We start from the raw sequence: 16,827 nt of genomic DNA, 5'->3' as shown, positions 1-16,827 counted from the left end.
ATAGCAGTTAGAAATGGATACAAACTTTATGCACTTAATTTTAAGAGTTTGTGTGGAATTAATTGTCTGCTTAGTATTGTGCACATGAACAAATGTTTCCCTTATAGCCATAACTCAGGAAAACTTTCCTCTGAAAAAGAATTGGAGCTGTGCAGTACCAGTCCTTTAGTTCACCTGACTGTGATTCCTCTCACACCTACATACAAGCACAACCCAACACAATCTGGAACAATTTGGCCTGATGCTCACAACCCCTGGAAGCTCAGTATCATTCTGAAACCGAATTTTCCCATCCCGATTGTTTAGCCATTTGCACGCATACACCAGTAATATCTGGCATCTCCAGGACAGCAGAGCTACATGTTGCTATTTAAACCACAGTAACATCACCATGTTATGTGCATTGAGGTACCAATAAAAGGTAGCAATACAAATACTTCTTTGCAAAGTGAGAGAATAGAATGTCAGATATAGAGGAATTTGGAAAAAAATTAATGCCAGAAATTAGGCCATCAGTGATGTACTGCAGCACACTGACTACAGTGCTGGGCCTAGGGGAGAAACTTTTTTGTATCCAATGGCAAGATTTCCCCACAAATATTTTCATTGCTTTTGAAGGCAAACATGTAATGTCTCTTGAAAAACCCTGCTGATAGCAAGATCCTGCCCAGCAAAAGACAAGCAGTCAAGCTGGGCTCTGGCATTTCCCAGGGCAGATTTGTTCCAACTTAACTCAGGAGCTGTTAGGGAGGCAGCTTGCCCAGAGTTACTGAATAATCTATTACAGTGTGCAACGGGGTTCATAACCGATGTCTTGCAACACGATGGCGAGTGATGGCAACCAAACCACTGCTTCTTTATTTGGTTCCATCTCCCTGATAAGACTATGTCTATATTAGTAACTGAAACTGGGTAAGGGAACGCTCCTGGGAGCTGGAGCTATTTCCTACACTGCTACAGCATTACAGCGGACCCTGGCATAGTTTCGGCCCTAAACAGCCCTCCTTCCTCCAAAGGACTCCTGGGCACAGTTTGGGAGTTTGCAGGGGCCAGAGACATTTCCAGCAGGCTGTCTGCTTGTGGCCACCCCACTCTGGAGACTGAGTTCAGTGGTACAGACACGTGCTGTGCCACGCTAGTTTGTCTCAGTGCCAGAGGCATCTCTGTGGCATGTTTACTAGAATAGACGTAGCCTCAGTGTCTCAGTCAGTTAGCTATTTACTAAGTTGAGGTCTCTACCTCTTCGGCTAGATACATGAATCTGGATGCCAGAGCTCTTTCCAAAATTATGTAAAACTGGCACATTACTTAGAGAAGCTCATGTTTCAAAATCAGCCTTTTCCCTCTAAAATAATAATAATAATCATGGTAGTAAGACCAGCTGATTTATCTGAAAGAACTGCAACTTTCCTTGCAGTCTTAAATTCATGCCCTCCATAGCCATAAGCAAGAATCCTGACAGAGGTTGCTCAGACCTAAAGCTACTTTGATAAAGATCATATCCTTTGTACTCACTGTTTCTGTGCTAATTTTTTTTTTAAATGAGATGTACACTAAGGTGCTCTCAGCAGCCAGAATCTGACCAGATCAGGGCAAACTCTGGCCTTCTTGTCTAGCAATGACCATGTGCTCGGAGAAAGAAATAAAGACAGAAACCATCCCTGCCTAAGAAATTGCCATGCTCTGGGATATGTACAAACAAAACTCTTAGGCAAGCCTAGACAATGCATAAACAGAACCCATAAAAAGCTGCTGTGCCTCATAAAAGGTACTTCGGTTTTAATAGTTTCTCTAAGAACCAATATTTTACGTTCAAGGATCCTTAATTCCAGATAGAGGTTATTAAATGAATGGAGGTGGTACTAAGGTAGGAAAAATCCTAGGAGAGTATGAAAACAAAGATGCTCAAAAATATTAGCTTCTGTTCCTGAGTGTGTAAGAACTGACAGTACCACATCCTTCTAGCTAGAAAGAAAAACCTCAAAGAACACAGTATTTTTCAAAGTAGTAGTTCTGGTATATGTTGTGCTGCCTATTATCCAATGACATTAGCAATGGCACTTTTTGTGAATGAGCCGTATCTATTTCTTTGTGCAGTGCCTACAATGTTTTTTCTGTTCTGCTGTGTAAGGTGCGAATTCCTGGGATGAGCAGCACATCTCATGGTATCACGTATCCTGTGAACTACATATTTTATCTGAGAGCGGGAGTTTTACTTCCTTTAGCACACAGCCAGAGGCAAAGTTTCATCTCCAAAGCTATGTTTAACGTCAGTAGAGTGAGCCCACTTGAGCTGACATCCTAAATCCACTTCCCAGCGGATCATCCAAACAGTTTTGTTTTTTAAAGGCCACTTGATTCATACGATTGGAGAGTAACTGTCACAGATTTTTACTTGCAATTATGCAGCCAAGATTTTAAATCTTTTCGGAATCTAGGACTTTTTTTTTTTTCTTTCTTTTAAGCCTTTTTTTCTAACCCCATTTGTCCACAGAAACCTGAATTTTGTTTGCAAACAAAATGCTGTGGTAGGGCTCTGGTCAGAGTACCTGGTAAGTGGCAGGACAGCAACAGCAAAATTGTGCTTGTGCTGTGCCCTCCCACTCCCCTCGCCAGCCTCCAGCAACCACGGCACTTTCCTCGCCCATTTGTTACTTCTCATCACGAACACAGAGGGATTTGTATCTCTGCTGCTCTTTCTGTAAAGAAGTCGCCTATATGTTGTATTATATTTCAGACATTAAAGTGATCACTGCTAGTTTAGGCTTATGCCAACAGCTACATCAGTTTTGGAGTAAGCACTGGCAACCTCAGAACCATACACGCAGAGAAGATGACTTTGGCACCCAGCCTGGCCTGCACAGCAGTTATTTCTGTACACACGAAACCACTTGCAACAGCAATATAAGCTCACAGTTGCTTGTATCTGCACATCAGCTCATTCAGTTCAGCATCTTTCCTTTTTGTAACATGAAGTTCACAACTTTCCTGCATTATCTAAAACCTGGGAAATATGTTTGTCCATGGAACTTACCAGTTGCTCTCCTGTATTAATTAAATTATTTTTGTCTGAGCAGCTGGTAATCCATTTATTCAGGTGGGAAAGCCCAGAGTGTATCTAAAGAATGACTAAGTTCAGTATAGCTTTCTGAACCCCTTAATACATCGCCATACCAAGGCCTGTGGTTTAACACACAAATTACAGTATATGAAATGGACCATTTCCCTGAAGAAGTCAGGAAGGCAACCTTTGTCCGGAGTAAATTGCTGGGACGTGGGATTTCTTCTTTTATTTGTTTCCAAATATGTATTTCCCAACAGTGGGAAAATCTGCCTTGGATTAATAAAAGGCCATGCCTTTAATAAACCACTTAACTATGGATTTTTTTTTTTCAGTTGTCCAGCTGATGGATTATTTTATAATTTCGGAAACTGTTTGTAGAGGTAGATTCATGGAGACATAGTCATACCCTCTCCATGTTCTTTATGCCTGGGCCAGAATATTCCCCATCGAGCAGTCAAGAAACATGAGGTGAAAGGCAGGAGAAGCAAGCACAGAAAATCTTGTGAAAGAGATCAGTGAAAATCCCCAAGCCTTTTTACTACAGATGACTGGCGGGGAGGGCTCTTTGATTTGTGTATCTCTTTTAAGGCACCATGACTCCCATTTGCCAGAAGTTTGTTAGTGTTCTCAACAGGTACAAGTTTCTCACGGACTTTGCCTATTATATATTCTTAAACAGTTACTACCAGAGAAGAAACTGGAACAGTAGCAGTGAGTCTGAAAGCAAGAAAGGACTATATAAATAAGATCTTTCGAGGGGCAAGTGATCTCACATCGTTATAAACTGCAAAGTTATTTTCCATGATAAAGAATTTATTTAGGCAGGTGTAAAAGGATTTTGGGATCAATAGAGAAATTTATCCAAAAGTATTATCTAGCCCAGAAAAAAAATTAACTCTTTGCTCCCCCCATCATGCAACTTTCACATTGTTCTCAAGCAAAACTATTCATGTAGATAAAATACAGTAAACATGGGCCATTTAATAAGCGGGAAATAACATTCATCTACCCACAATGAACAAAACAGAAATTAAATCAAAAGGCTCTTCCTGAAGAAAAGGGAGATTGCTAAAAAAGAACAGCAACAAAAAAAAGCAGACCAGAGCAAAGATGTAATCCTAACATCAGACACACTGATGACAGGAGGATTATTTTCTACTCAATACTGGCCAATTCTCCATAACCAAGGTTTCAAAATGTTCCTGTATTTATTTTCCTTCTGTTTGGTTTTTTTTTCCCTCTGAGATGTGTTTAGCTAGAGGTTGGAGGTATGGTAGAAACCTAGAAGTTTTGGAAAACACTTCTTCATAAACCAAATGGAAAGGAGCTTTGATTGTAAGCCATTTTCTTTCCCCTGAGACCATGCTGCCCAAGAAGAGTCCCTCTCCCCCTCCCCACCTGTCCTGCCAGAGAGCTGCCAGAAGTGGCTCTTGCTCTCCAGGAGCTTGTATGATCTGTGTGTATGCTACATGTACCTCACGTGAGTAATACGTGGAAGCCTAAAAGTACTTTGAGATCCTCGATCCAGGTTGTTTTGAATGCTAAGCGGTGTAACTACTACAAAGCACTGGACATTCTGTCACCTTTATTCAACAAAGCAAGAAGCAATGCCATGTTATATGCAAAATTATTCCAGAGGAATTAGGAAACAAGGATGTTACGTGTTCGTTTGCTTTAGCAGCCTCAGCATTTAAGAGACAGGAGGTGCCAAAGTTCAGGCTGCCCATGAAACTGCAGCATTGCCCTCGCTGTGTGTAAGACTTACAGGTACAGTCTCTCACTCCTCAGTACACACTTCTTTTCACAACCACTTCCTCACTCAGCACACCACTCTGTTGTAAACCAGACACCGGAGCTCTGTGTCTTCCAAAGCCGTGTGAAGACAAATCCAGCAGAAAGCTTGCCAGGTACTCAAGGACTAAGGAACAACTCAGGTGCCATGAGCAGGCATGGAGGTTCTCCAGCACCTGCAGAGGTGCTATTGTATACGCCAAATGTGGGCACATTTGCACAGGGACAAATAACAGAAGTACTCCTCACACAAAGGTCATGTGCTCTGATGAAGTTTAAAATCCTTGCTCCAAAGTATGAGAATACTAAAGCACACCAAGGAAAATAACTGAGGTTTTCTTTGAAGGTGAAGAAGACAACTTATTTTTATGCTAGCTTTGTTCTCAGTCTTATTGAATCTCTTCAGCTGCAATATTAAAAAAATACTCAGGCTGAGGAAAATACTGGCCTGAAAAATTTCAGCTCAAACATTAGAAGTTTCACAAATACCCTGAAAACCAGGGTACTATAATGGGAACTTCTGGGCAACTTTCCTAATTGACGGTGCTACCAACCAATTACATAGTCAGGACTTCACATGTTTTGTTTATCGCAGTCTACATTATCAACTACTCTCCAGTGAGCTGCAAATAAGCAGAAAAATAGAGAGGAGGGAAGCAGAAAGGAGGCAGAGCTGCTAGCTGAACTTGGACAAGCCCAGAAAAACTGTTCTGTGGCCAGTCTGGGCAGTGACAGACAGCGAAGGACAGTTTCTTGTGTCTGCCATGGCCTTACAAAGCTGTATCAGACACATGCACATCACTCTGATACAGAAGGCTTTCACAACATGAATAGTCTGTACCTCTCCCAAGGTCATGTGCCTGAAACCCACAGCCAGTCAGACTGCTGCTTAAATGCGAGTGGAGCCATGCAGGCTGTTGAGATAAAATTATCACAGTCATATTTCAGCAGATGAAAAAGAAACCTGAGATGTGTGCTCTGATTAGTGCAAGAAAGGGGATACCTCGACAATCAACAGGCAATTCTATTTGTGTGCCAAAACGAAAACTGGAGCAGGTTTCAGACAAACCGACCTTCAGAGAAAGAGGAGCAAAACAATTCCTTCTTCCGAGCCAGTAAACGAGCATTTCCAGAGCCACGTGACAACAGTGTGGTCAGGACTGTACCTCAAATCTATCTGTGGGACTACAAGAAACTCTCGGTGCTGAAGTCTCCTTTCCTAATTCACCGGACAAATTTAAGGTGTTTCTGCAATGGCACACATAGGGCACAAAAGATCATGCCTAGGAGTCAATCTCTGAACATACGGTTTGCAGTTCTCAGAACAACTCCAATGAAGTGAAAACTGGTGGAGGTTTAACAGCTTGACTTTTTATTTTCTGCTAACTCCAAAATTAAAAACAACAAACAAGTAGCCTGCAACATGCTCTTAGCCACTTCAGTCCGGTTGTATGTGTGTGAGCTATAAAGAAAAGGCAAAGTTTTAGAATTTTTAAGTGTCCATTGTGTAATAAACAGTGGGTATTACACAAATTTTAGTATCTTCAGGCAGGGAAAGACTAGATCTAGAATTGCAATAATGTATTTAATTTCCTGGGGTCATAAAGTTAAGCTATAAAGTTCTCGCGTCAGGTCAAGAGACTCCTGGCACACCAGAAACTCTTCACTTCACGATGAATTACAGTCAGATAGAGCTGTCATTTGGAAGATTATAATACCAATGTCCTACTCAATAATCGTACAGGATGTTGCTTTTAAATTTGTAAGTGGGTTTTTGCACCTCTTACCTTTAGTAATGTGTGATCCTATCTTTGGACTGCCTGTTACACTAATATGAAGTGACACTTCTTTACCAAGGGTTCAAATTTTAGTTGACCTTCCATTCTGCCCTGGACAGGTGAATGAATCAGACTGTCAATTTTGTAATAACTAGTTGAATTTTACTTTTAATAAGATTTCCAGTGGAGATTATTTTCGAAGCAGTTCTACCCATCAATTTTCTTCTATAGGGTCAGAAGAACTGTTGTTCTGGATCATGAATTGCATATGACAGCATAAAACAAGGATAAATTACAAGTACAACATTTGATAAATAGGAGACAAAAGATAAGGATTTCACCTTTAATAAACAGTTGAATTGTGAGTACTAAGGTCTGGTGTTGAAGCAGAACAGGAGAAACTTGGTAAAGAGAGCTACACTTTAATGGTGTGATTGCCATGCATGCTTTCTATGTTCTTCATTCAGATTTACAGCTGCTCAGCATCTCTGAAAATCAGACACAAAGGGTAATATTGCATTTAAAGCTATGGAAAATGTATGTGTACAATGCACTGTCCTCCACCACCAATATTTCTAGACCATGAAACAGGGTTATTTTATGAATGAAAAATGAAAGAATTTATGAATGAATGGATGCCTTTTTCCAACAAGCCATTAGGGCAGAGGGCAGTAGGGTGTCAGAAAGGTGGGGGGTTCTTTTCCTAACCCTCAGACAGTCTGGTCTCCTTTGGGGTTTGACCCCACGAGGAAGGCTAAAGCACAAAGTGTTCTTGGGATACCTTCACTTTGGTCTCCATCACAGACCATCTCCCCTCCCTGCCCCACAACCACATGCATCCAGTTTATTCAAGATTGCCACTGGCCAGGTGAAAACAGAGGGAATGCCATTCCTCTCATCACTCAATCAGAGAGGCTGTGAAGGGCATATATGTGCAACACCTTGGTCTACAGAGGGGTCATAGAAAAGGGAGAAACGGAAGAATCACTACGGATTGATCTGGAAGCATAGAGCATGAACCACCTGGGTTTTTCACCACAAAGGGGCTCAGGATGGCATCAGAGCCAAAAAAGATTTGGTTTACATTGTAAAGCTCTCATGGTATCATCATGCTGGTGTGATAGTTTTAGCAAAGTTTCACTAGACAAACTCAAATTTAAATATACCTGTAATTTTAAATACTACTACAGGAATCACAACTGCTGTGTTTTCCAGTATGAAGAGTGGAGGGGATTTAGGTGGGAACCAACTACTCATTACACAGACTTTTCTTCCTAGGAGAACTGCAGTCTCTTTTGCCCAAACTTTAGCACTTAAAAAAGAAGATAATTTACAAGTGTTAAATCTGTTCTGTCCTACTGCTTTTGCCACTTCCTGCAATATTTGGAAAATCCTGCTCTTTATTTAAAAGCTAAGTTATCAGGTGTGGCTATTAATTCCCCAAACCATCTCTCCTTTCTGATTTGTTGCCTACATCAACAGGGGAATTTAAAGTGACCCAGACCAAAGGTGCTTCAAAACAACTGCAGTTCTGCAGCTGGTCCTCTCCCTTGCCCAGCTTTCACTCCAAAGCAAGGGAGCTGAGGGAGAGGTACCCAAGGAAGCAGAACAGTGCTTTGTGTCACTGCCCAGTGGTGACAGGTCTCTTAATGATAATAATAATAATCCTGCTCCAAAAGCAGGAGTCAGACCAGACCCTGTGCTGGAAAGGTCTCCTGCCCCACCACCTCCACCATGAGCATGTACCATCCAGGGAATGCCTCCATGGGCCATGATGGACAGACCCCGACTTCTCTGCTTCCTCCCTGAGCTGCCCAGGTACAAGGCAGCTCTAAGTTGGTTTCAGCTTCAGCAGTTGCTAAAATGCTGTGCGTCATCACTGGGCACAGTGGGGTGCGAAGTGAACTCTGCAGCTCATGACTGGCATTGGAGCACATCCTACCAGCCTGGGGAAGGGGCAGAGGGGAGCTCGTGTTGCCATCTGCACAGACATGTCCTATATCCAAATGGGGAGTAGGGATACTATGCCTTCACGCAGGCAATTCAAAACAAGATTGCTTGAAGCTTTCTTCATTCCTTTCTTCCCTCTCCTTTGTTTTTTCCGTTATTGGTGACATTTAGAAATACGTAAGTCTGAAGCCAGCCCAGGGGATAAAGACTTGTGAAGAAACGATAGCACAGCTAGATTTATCAAGAGTTTCGTTCATTTGAGAAATCTGCTTACAGTGACCACAGATCCTGACTGGGAAAGTGTCTAAGCAGGCAAAGTCCTTGCCCATGAGGAGTCCCGCTGAAATGAAGCAGCACCAAGCTCACTGTGGGCTTCCCTTAAAGACAAAAGCTTGTAGAAATGGGCCCAAAATATACACTCTATGTGTACAGATACATACACATATATGCATCTGTACATACATGTACATATATGTATATACACATGCATACATATACCCTCACACTCTAGAGGTACCTTCACCTGGAGTCACCCAAACTAGCATATTTCAGCTTTTCCTTTTCAAATCTGTGATAAGACTGTGATGATGGAAACTTAAGAAAGTTTCAAAAGCCCACAAGCCTCTTCAGTGAAAAGGCTTTTCACATCATCTTTGTACTCAAATGTACAGTATTAAAAAAATCATTTTAATAGCTGACTCCTTATAAATGATTAATGTATTATATTGCACGTAAGTGCTCTCTTGTTTCTAGGAACATCTAGTTGGGTAATATTCTCATTTGTGATTCATATGCATGTTCTTTTATAATTACAGTGAAATAACAGTTTCTGGGGAAGTGGGTTTTAAAAGTATGTCGGGTGCTACAGGAGAAGATCAAAGTATAATAAAATTTACATGGAAGCAAAAATCGTGCATGAATAATGGCACCAACTTTAACAATGGACTGAATAAACACATGTAATTCTAAACAGGATGGACTGAATTTTTCACCCTAGCAATTAATCGCGGAAGGCTACATTCAATTGAACAGGCTGAGCAGATAAGATCGCACGTATCACCACAACCATTTGCTTCAAAAATATATACATATACATGCCTGGGTTCTCACTGGCAGGGAGACTCTCACTGCAAGATGCCAACACAGATCTTAACACATAGGGTTTGGGATCCTATAAACGGAGTAAATGCACATGTAAAAGCTGCCTCAGCAAATAGTAATTACTAAACCAGGCAGTCTTTATTTCAGTGAGCAGAGAAGCAGCCAGAGCAGCTGGAATGACCTCAAGTTCATATCCCAGCATTATCAAGAAGCAGGAAACAACTGCAAAATGTGCCAGATATGGCACATCAGGATCTGGCCGCCTGTTGTTTCGCTTTAGTGAGGGAAGACATTGAGGCAGTGGCTGGGAATGACATTTTGCTTGGCTGTTTGAACTAAAAAGAAATACCTTCTGTAGACGTGGTAAGCAGAGCACTGAACAATTCTAACAGCAGATCACCCACAAGTTCAAGCAAAATTCCTCATAGTGACTGCAGCACTTCTACTACTGCCCATGCAGCCCTGGTGGGGATGCTGAATCTCACCTGTCAGTGCTAAAAACTGCAAAATAAATGGGTTTCCAGCTTAGCCATCTGCATTCGGAACCAAATTGTTCAGCTGCAGGGCTTTGCCATTTATCTTAGTAAAAGTAAATTGCAAGTGCAGCGATCAACCAGAGAGTAGCAGTCTTTGTGGAATTACTCGGTCATCCAGACTGATTACAGAACACACAGGTTAGCTTACTGCTTCCCAAATATCAAATAAAAATAAAAACTGAAGAGGACAGCCTAAGTCTGACTTAAACAATTGAGGCAACGAGCACAGAACAAAACACGTCAGAAGTAAAGGGTTTTTTTCCCAGAAAATTATACTAGAATAAAAATTATAAATTTGTTCAGAAAAAAAGAAATGCAGAAAATAACATATTTTACCTATACAAAGTTTATTTTTGAGTAATTGTATTGAAATGCAATGCTTTGAAGGCAATATACAAGTATTACAATGCTCCTTTAATACAGAGCTATATGGATCTTATTTTGCCAAACTAAACTAGAGAATAGAGAAATCTTTGTGGCTTAAATTGCTCTGAGATTTCTGTATAGCCTCTTTGCAGAAATAGTAACCTGCAATGTAATGCGATAAAAGTAGCAACTAAGGAGATTCAGCCTGAATGTCTGTCTTCATTCCCAGGTGAACAGAAAGCTCCATGACTTGTGTCCAAATATTTCGAAAGCATCAGTACAAGGGAGTGACAGGTATTAAAGACACCCCCTACCTTCCCCAATTACATGAACTATCAGATTGAAGAAAGAAAACTTTTTCTTTTCCCCCTGCTATGGCATTTATTTTCATTCCCCTCAACAGCAATCTAGTCTTCTATGGGATGTAATGGCACTTTAAAACCTACAGTGTGAAGGCCATGAACTAAATTAACTCAAAGGCTAAAAAATAATTTAAAAAAATCTAGTACCAATATTGAATACAGCAGTTTAAAATGACATAATCATTATGAAGTCTGTGTAATTGTTTGTGTATATGAAGGGCTTCAGGAGGATGGAAAATGTGGAAGATTTTCTTTTATGCTGACTGTAGTAAAATTCGTTGTGCCTTGTAACCCTTGCATGACCTGCAAGGCCCTGCCTGCGGGCCCAGCTCCCACGCTAGGAAATGGTATTCTCTCACTGGGAGAGATACACAGGTGAGGCTTTCAGCTACGTCTCAGCTGTGGTTGCCGGGAGCCCTGCCAGGTCCCTATGTGTGTGTGCCGAGCTGCCACCCAATGGCGTGCTGGGGGCAGAATCTGGTGGGACCATCCCCACACCTTGTCCTTGGGCTGCACTGGGGGAAAATCCAGAAACACCAGCAAAAAGAGAAGAAGCATGGTGCATTCAACAGGCTCCTCGGTCTGGACAGTGAAGGGACCAGGATTGTTGGCAGCACTGCAAAAAGTACCTGCCATGCTGCTTGCACCCAGGCTGGGAGATGCGGGGCCTGTTCTCACCACTGCTGTGGGATCGCAGATAAAGGGCAGAATGTTCCTGTATTTCTGCCTGCCCTCTCGGATGTCTGCTCTCACCCATCCTGAGTGTGGTCAGCAGGATCACTCTCCCACCATGTCTGCATGCTATGTGACTCCAGTGTTGCCTGGGCTTTCATGCTCTACTGTTATACAGTAAAAACAGTGAAGGTTTTCTGCTCAGACAACAGTCAGTAAAAAGCACTACCAGAAAACCCAAGCAAAAGCCACCCCCAACAACAAAGAGAATTCAGGGTGCACAAAACAAATCTACACTGTTAACAGCGTTGCGTGAATAACTTAACAGCCCTTTTCTACCTTTACCCTCTGGTAGTACCAAAAGGTTTTTAAGAAGCACTCCAAAAGCCTGAGCCTGACTCTAAGAGGCTAAAAATCTTAACAGAAATTGCACATGGAATTCCTTTTTTTTTTCATAAGCTTCAGAAATACATTCTTTGAAATCCCCAGTGCTCTTCCATCAAACAATGTGGAGGTGAATAAACGTAGCAAAGAGCAAAGGCATTATGGGGCAGATTCTTCTCTGCCTTTCATTGCATTGTACAGCTGCTCGCATCTGTACCAAGTTCAAAGCTTGAATAGAAACTCTGTCACTGTCTGAAAAAGACTTTGCACTCTGTATCAAAAAGCACCCATTCACATTTTCAACAGTATTTTTTTCTCTCCAAGAAGAAAGTTTTCAAACATAAATCGTATTTCTCAAAGCCACTGCCAGTACCCAAGCGCACCCCACAAAGACAGTTAACCGCACCCTACCCGTAGAAATGATGCTCCTCCAATCGCTTGCTCTGTTCCCTGCTTCTTCTGCCTCAGAGTGCTCAGATCAGATCCTGCCCCGGAGAAAAAGCAGAGTCAAAGGCTTGGGATACTCAGAGCCGAGTCCTGGAGTCAGGCTGCAGGAGGATCAAGGAGTACTGGGCTGAAGCAGCATGGAAGGGAGACATATCAAAGTGCACTATCACTCAACAAGCACGTGCAGGTAATTGAGAGCATCTTAATTCGAAACTGCTGGTCACCATCTGGTGATAAAATAAGGAGACACCAAGTGAGTTAAAGAAAGCTTACGCATACTGGGATATTTTACTTGCACTACGTAACGAAACCCATCATCACCTCCATTCATACTGTCCTGTCTTTCCCAGTTTAGCAGTTTAATACAATTTGTGTTAGCTTTGTCTCTCTTTCGCTTCAATTACAAGCTGATTTCATCTTTCCAACAGACTGCATTGCACACGCACGTGCACATAACCTTCCAATTCAAGACACTTCTAACATGAAAGGAAGTTAAGTGCAAAAGAGAGCAGCTGAGACATACAAAGTTGTGCCACTCCTAAAAACAGGCACAGAAGACAGCCATTGGGATGAGTATGTTAAACAAGGCAGAATTAAAGGGTTAAAAAAAGACAGGACTGTGGCTCTCTCCCTACTTCACAACTCTTACATATATATGAATCCTGGGACAGCGGCAAAATTATGCCTAGATGACCCTTAAAAGAATGAATAATTTCCTAACACAGCGAGATGTTTTAAATATACCTAACAACTTTAAGCAAAGTGCTCTGCTTCTAATTATTTTTGCTACAAGTGAAATATTTGAGGAAAATGTATACGATATCCTTAATTTGTTAATTACCAGCTGGCTCCTACCGCGCATTATTAAGCTACAATGGCAGTGACTAATGCCTCTGACAATACTAAATTACCAAGAACACCTTGTGGAGGAATGTGACCTGAGCAGCCTGGAAAGGACTAGCTGCAGGTGTTTATTTTCAGATAAGGGTGGTTTATTAACCCAAGCATAAGACAACAAACATTAAATACCACACAAACAAGTCCTGAGGAGGAGGGCTGCATCCCAAGCCCCGCATGCTGCCTACCCCTTGGGCACCGCCATGCCCCGTGGCCGGAGTAACACGGACGCTTGTGTCTCACGCTGTCTGCTCATGGGACAGATATGGAGAAGCAAGAGTACCCGGGATTTCTCTCCAGTGCTGTTTTAGATGCTGTGGGCTCTGCAGCCATGGACCCCTGCTTGGTGACTTCGGTAGGGGTGCTGGATGTACAGAGGCGGTGCCGTACCATGCACTGATGTTCAGGACTCCTCCACTTCCAGCCCGCAGTCCCACATGCCCACACTCGCATGGTTTCAGAGGCTCAGTGTCAGTGCAAGTTTGCATGCCCAAAAAGGGCCAGGCCCTACGCCATCCCTTTATGCATTTCAGCAATTCCCTGACCTGAAGCACGCAAGGCAACTCCTGCTGAAGTGAAAGCAGGCTGCAGCCATTCCCTTCAGCGTGTGACAGGCAGGACTGCTCAGCTCCAAGGGACACCAGGCAGGGGGCCTGGGGGGTCTCAGGGATGGCAGGGACTTTACATAGGGGAAGATGAAGAAAACATGATTGCCCATAAAAGGTTCCTCTGCACAGCTGCAGCCCAGGCACAGCTCTTCTCCTCTGACCTCTGAATACAAGTCTTTTTTTTTTTTTCCTTTTTTTTCAGTCAAACCACTTTCTGCCAAATTGATTAGATTAATAACATTATAGCTTGGACAGGAACTTACACATTTTAGTACTAAATGTGTGAATTAACATTACTCTTCTTTCCAAATCCTCCTAGAGTGGTTAGGAAAGACAGTCTTCTCTTGCGCAGTTGCATTATAAAATTGCTGAACAAACCTGTTCTGCTGTAACGGGAAGGGACACATTTTCTTGCCTACTGTAAGTAGGTCAATGAAAACATGATGTTGCGAGGATGAAACTGTTTTCCTCCATCCTCTTCCCCCTAATGGCAGTTTCAAATCATTCCAATTTAATTATGTTTCTAGTGTTAGCTGTAGTAACATTGCAAGGTTATTAACAACTGATATATTGGTGGTCCTAAACTCTGGGGTTTGTGCTTCCTTGCAGGCTTATTCTAGCCTGAGGTATATGCAGGCAATTCCTACCCAGGGCACGTCATTGCACAGTTACGAAAAGCCTGCAAAGAAATCTGGATGTGAAATGCAACAATACATTATGAGGCACAAAATTTTAACTCTCAGCTCTGAGATTCACATCGAGCTTCTACATCAATGTGATCTCTTTTTGAGGATGAAATTCTGACTATCATCTACTCTACATCTGAAGTAGCTACACTGTGAACAGTGAACTTGCTCTGAATTAATACTGGCATAAACAAAGCCAGAGTATTTTCAGTAGAACTACTGCAATTCATAGCACCTCGAAACTTCTCTACACGCATTTCATCAGTTGTGATTAACCAGCAGCTGGAGAAATATTTAACTTGCATTTATAGCTATCTGAATACTAAACACAAATTAAAGGCCACTGGCAATAAAAAATACGTTTTGGGGGAGAACCTCCCCCCCAAAAACAGAAAAAGGAAAAAATCACATTACACTACAGAGAACATAGAATGCCTAAAGTCTTATCAAATGAAATCTTAAAAACCAAAATAGGTGTCGCTTTTTTACTGACTGCCTCTCTCTATTTTAGAACAGATGGTGTAAATTAGTTTTGTTGACATTATCTGGAAAAAGTAAAAAGTAATTAATTCACCACACATAATGCCTGTTGTAAACTCTCACTCACCCACACAAGCACTCTGAAGGCCCCCTTCTGCAACCAAATGTTTGCCATAGCAAAGGTTACACGCTCTTACAACCCACTCCTTACATCCTCATCCTGAAAACAACAGGCCTGCCTAGGACAGTAAAGCTAAGCACATACAAGTGGACACCACTCTGTCCTCGGCATCAAATCTTTACCCTATAAAAACCCATGACTTCAAAGGGGGACTCGCATTTCATCCTAAGAATCCAATTACGTGTTTCAAATTTAGGATGGATTGTCAAGTGCCAGCCGACAGAGTGATGTCCCCAAGTATTTCAGGACAATGACATTTGAGCTGAGATGCAAAGCCAGCTGTTTGTGCCTTAACCACTTACCTAAGGAACATTTCAAAATGAGGAAATTATATGATGATTAAGTGCCTCTGCATCTCAGCAAAACACATTCCACTCTGCAGAGACATCTTTCCAACCAGAATTTACAAAGCATGTCTTTCATTAAGAAAATAATGCCATGTGCAGTATTATCACCAGTATCACCAAATCATAAGGATGGTAGAAAAGATATGTAATCCACCTCCCACTGTGAGATAAAGATACACCTTCACTCATGTTTATTAAAGCCATTCCTAACACCTCCAGTGATGGGAGACTCCACAACCTCCACTGACAGTATATTTCAGGGATAACATTTTCCTAGGGTGTACTTCTTCTTTCTTACTTCACTTTAGACCCATTTCTCTTTGTCTATGGGCACAGAAATGGGACTACTGGCCTCCTCTTTGCAACAGCCTGTTCTGGGCTATCTATGCTTGAAAAACTGCCTGTCTCCTACCTGCTCTCAGGCAGGCTGCTTTTCCTTAGGCATGGAAAACATAAATGTTTCAGGTTTTTTCCCTGGAGAATGTCCTCTGGATCTCTGGTCATTTTTACTGCCCTCCTCTCCACTTCCAAAGTGGCTGGCATTTTCCTGAAGAGCAGTGCTCCAAACTGAACGTGGGACTCCAGCTGAGCACTCACCAACATGGAGATTACTCCCTGCAGGCTGTACTCCCACATGCATCCCAATATTGTGCTTTTCTTTTTTTCCTTTCTATCATGCAACAGCTCAACATTGCCAATTCACGTTCAACTGGAGATCCACAGTAACCCCTATCCTTTCCTGAAGAGCTGCTGTCTCACCAGCTGTTCCCCAGCCTGTACTGGTGTCAAGAGCTACCAGCATACAGCTCAGTGAACCCTCTGGAGCTACGTACTACCACTGTCAGCCTCTGTGCTCCTGGTGAGCCAAGTGCACCCTTGCGATGCTGCCTCACAAAATGCACCGAGTTGTGTGTAGTTCTTAATTAGCACACAGTGAAAAATACTGCAAATGCAGCAAGGACTGGACCAATATTTGCATAACCTTCTCCTCTTTTTATTTGCCTGCTCTATCTGCCAGGGGCAGGGTGGAAAAACAATTAGGACTATTTCTTCCAAGGCTGAGATATCCAATTTTATTTCCTTGCTCTATATTGAGTCTGTCAGTACATGTAGTCATGACTAATACAAGCCCAAGCAGGCATCTACAATAGTGTACAACAGAAAAAGGATAGGACTA

At 42.2% G+C, this 16,827-nt stretch overlaps 1 protein-coding gene across 7 annotated transcripts in view; it reads right to left on the bottom strand.

Moving 5' to 3' along the window:
- The window catches only part of DTNA (dystrobrevin alpha), a 232,415-nt gene that overhangs the window by 160,676 nt on the left and 54,912 nt on the right, over positions 1-16,827 (bottom strand). For 3 of the 7 annotated variants that reach the window (XM_052786883.1, XM_052786881.1, XM_052786879.1), the window contains one exon: positions 12,416-12,489. The exons of 3 other annotated variants lie outside the window; for them this stretch is intronic. The gene's annotated coding sequence lies outside the window, so the exon portion shown is untranslated. Of the gene's footprint in view, positions 1-12,415; positions 12,490-12,574; positions 12,679-16,827 lie in introns of all 7 variants that reach the window. One more of the 7 variants, XM_052786882.1, reaches the window with a different exon arrangement.

The sequence above is a fragment of the Harpia harpyja genome, chromosome 5, assembly GCF_026419915.1.
Source record: "Harpia harpyja isolate bHarHar1 chromosome 5, bHarHar1 primary haplotype, whole genome shotgun sequence".
Classification (NCBI taxonomy): domain Eukaryota; kingdom Metazoa; phylum Chordata; class Aves; order Accipitriformes; family Accipitridae; genus Harpia; species Harpia harpyja.
The sequence above is the reverse complement of the archived record's forward strand: the minus strand, read 5'-3'. Positions and strand labels throughout refer to the sequence as shown.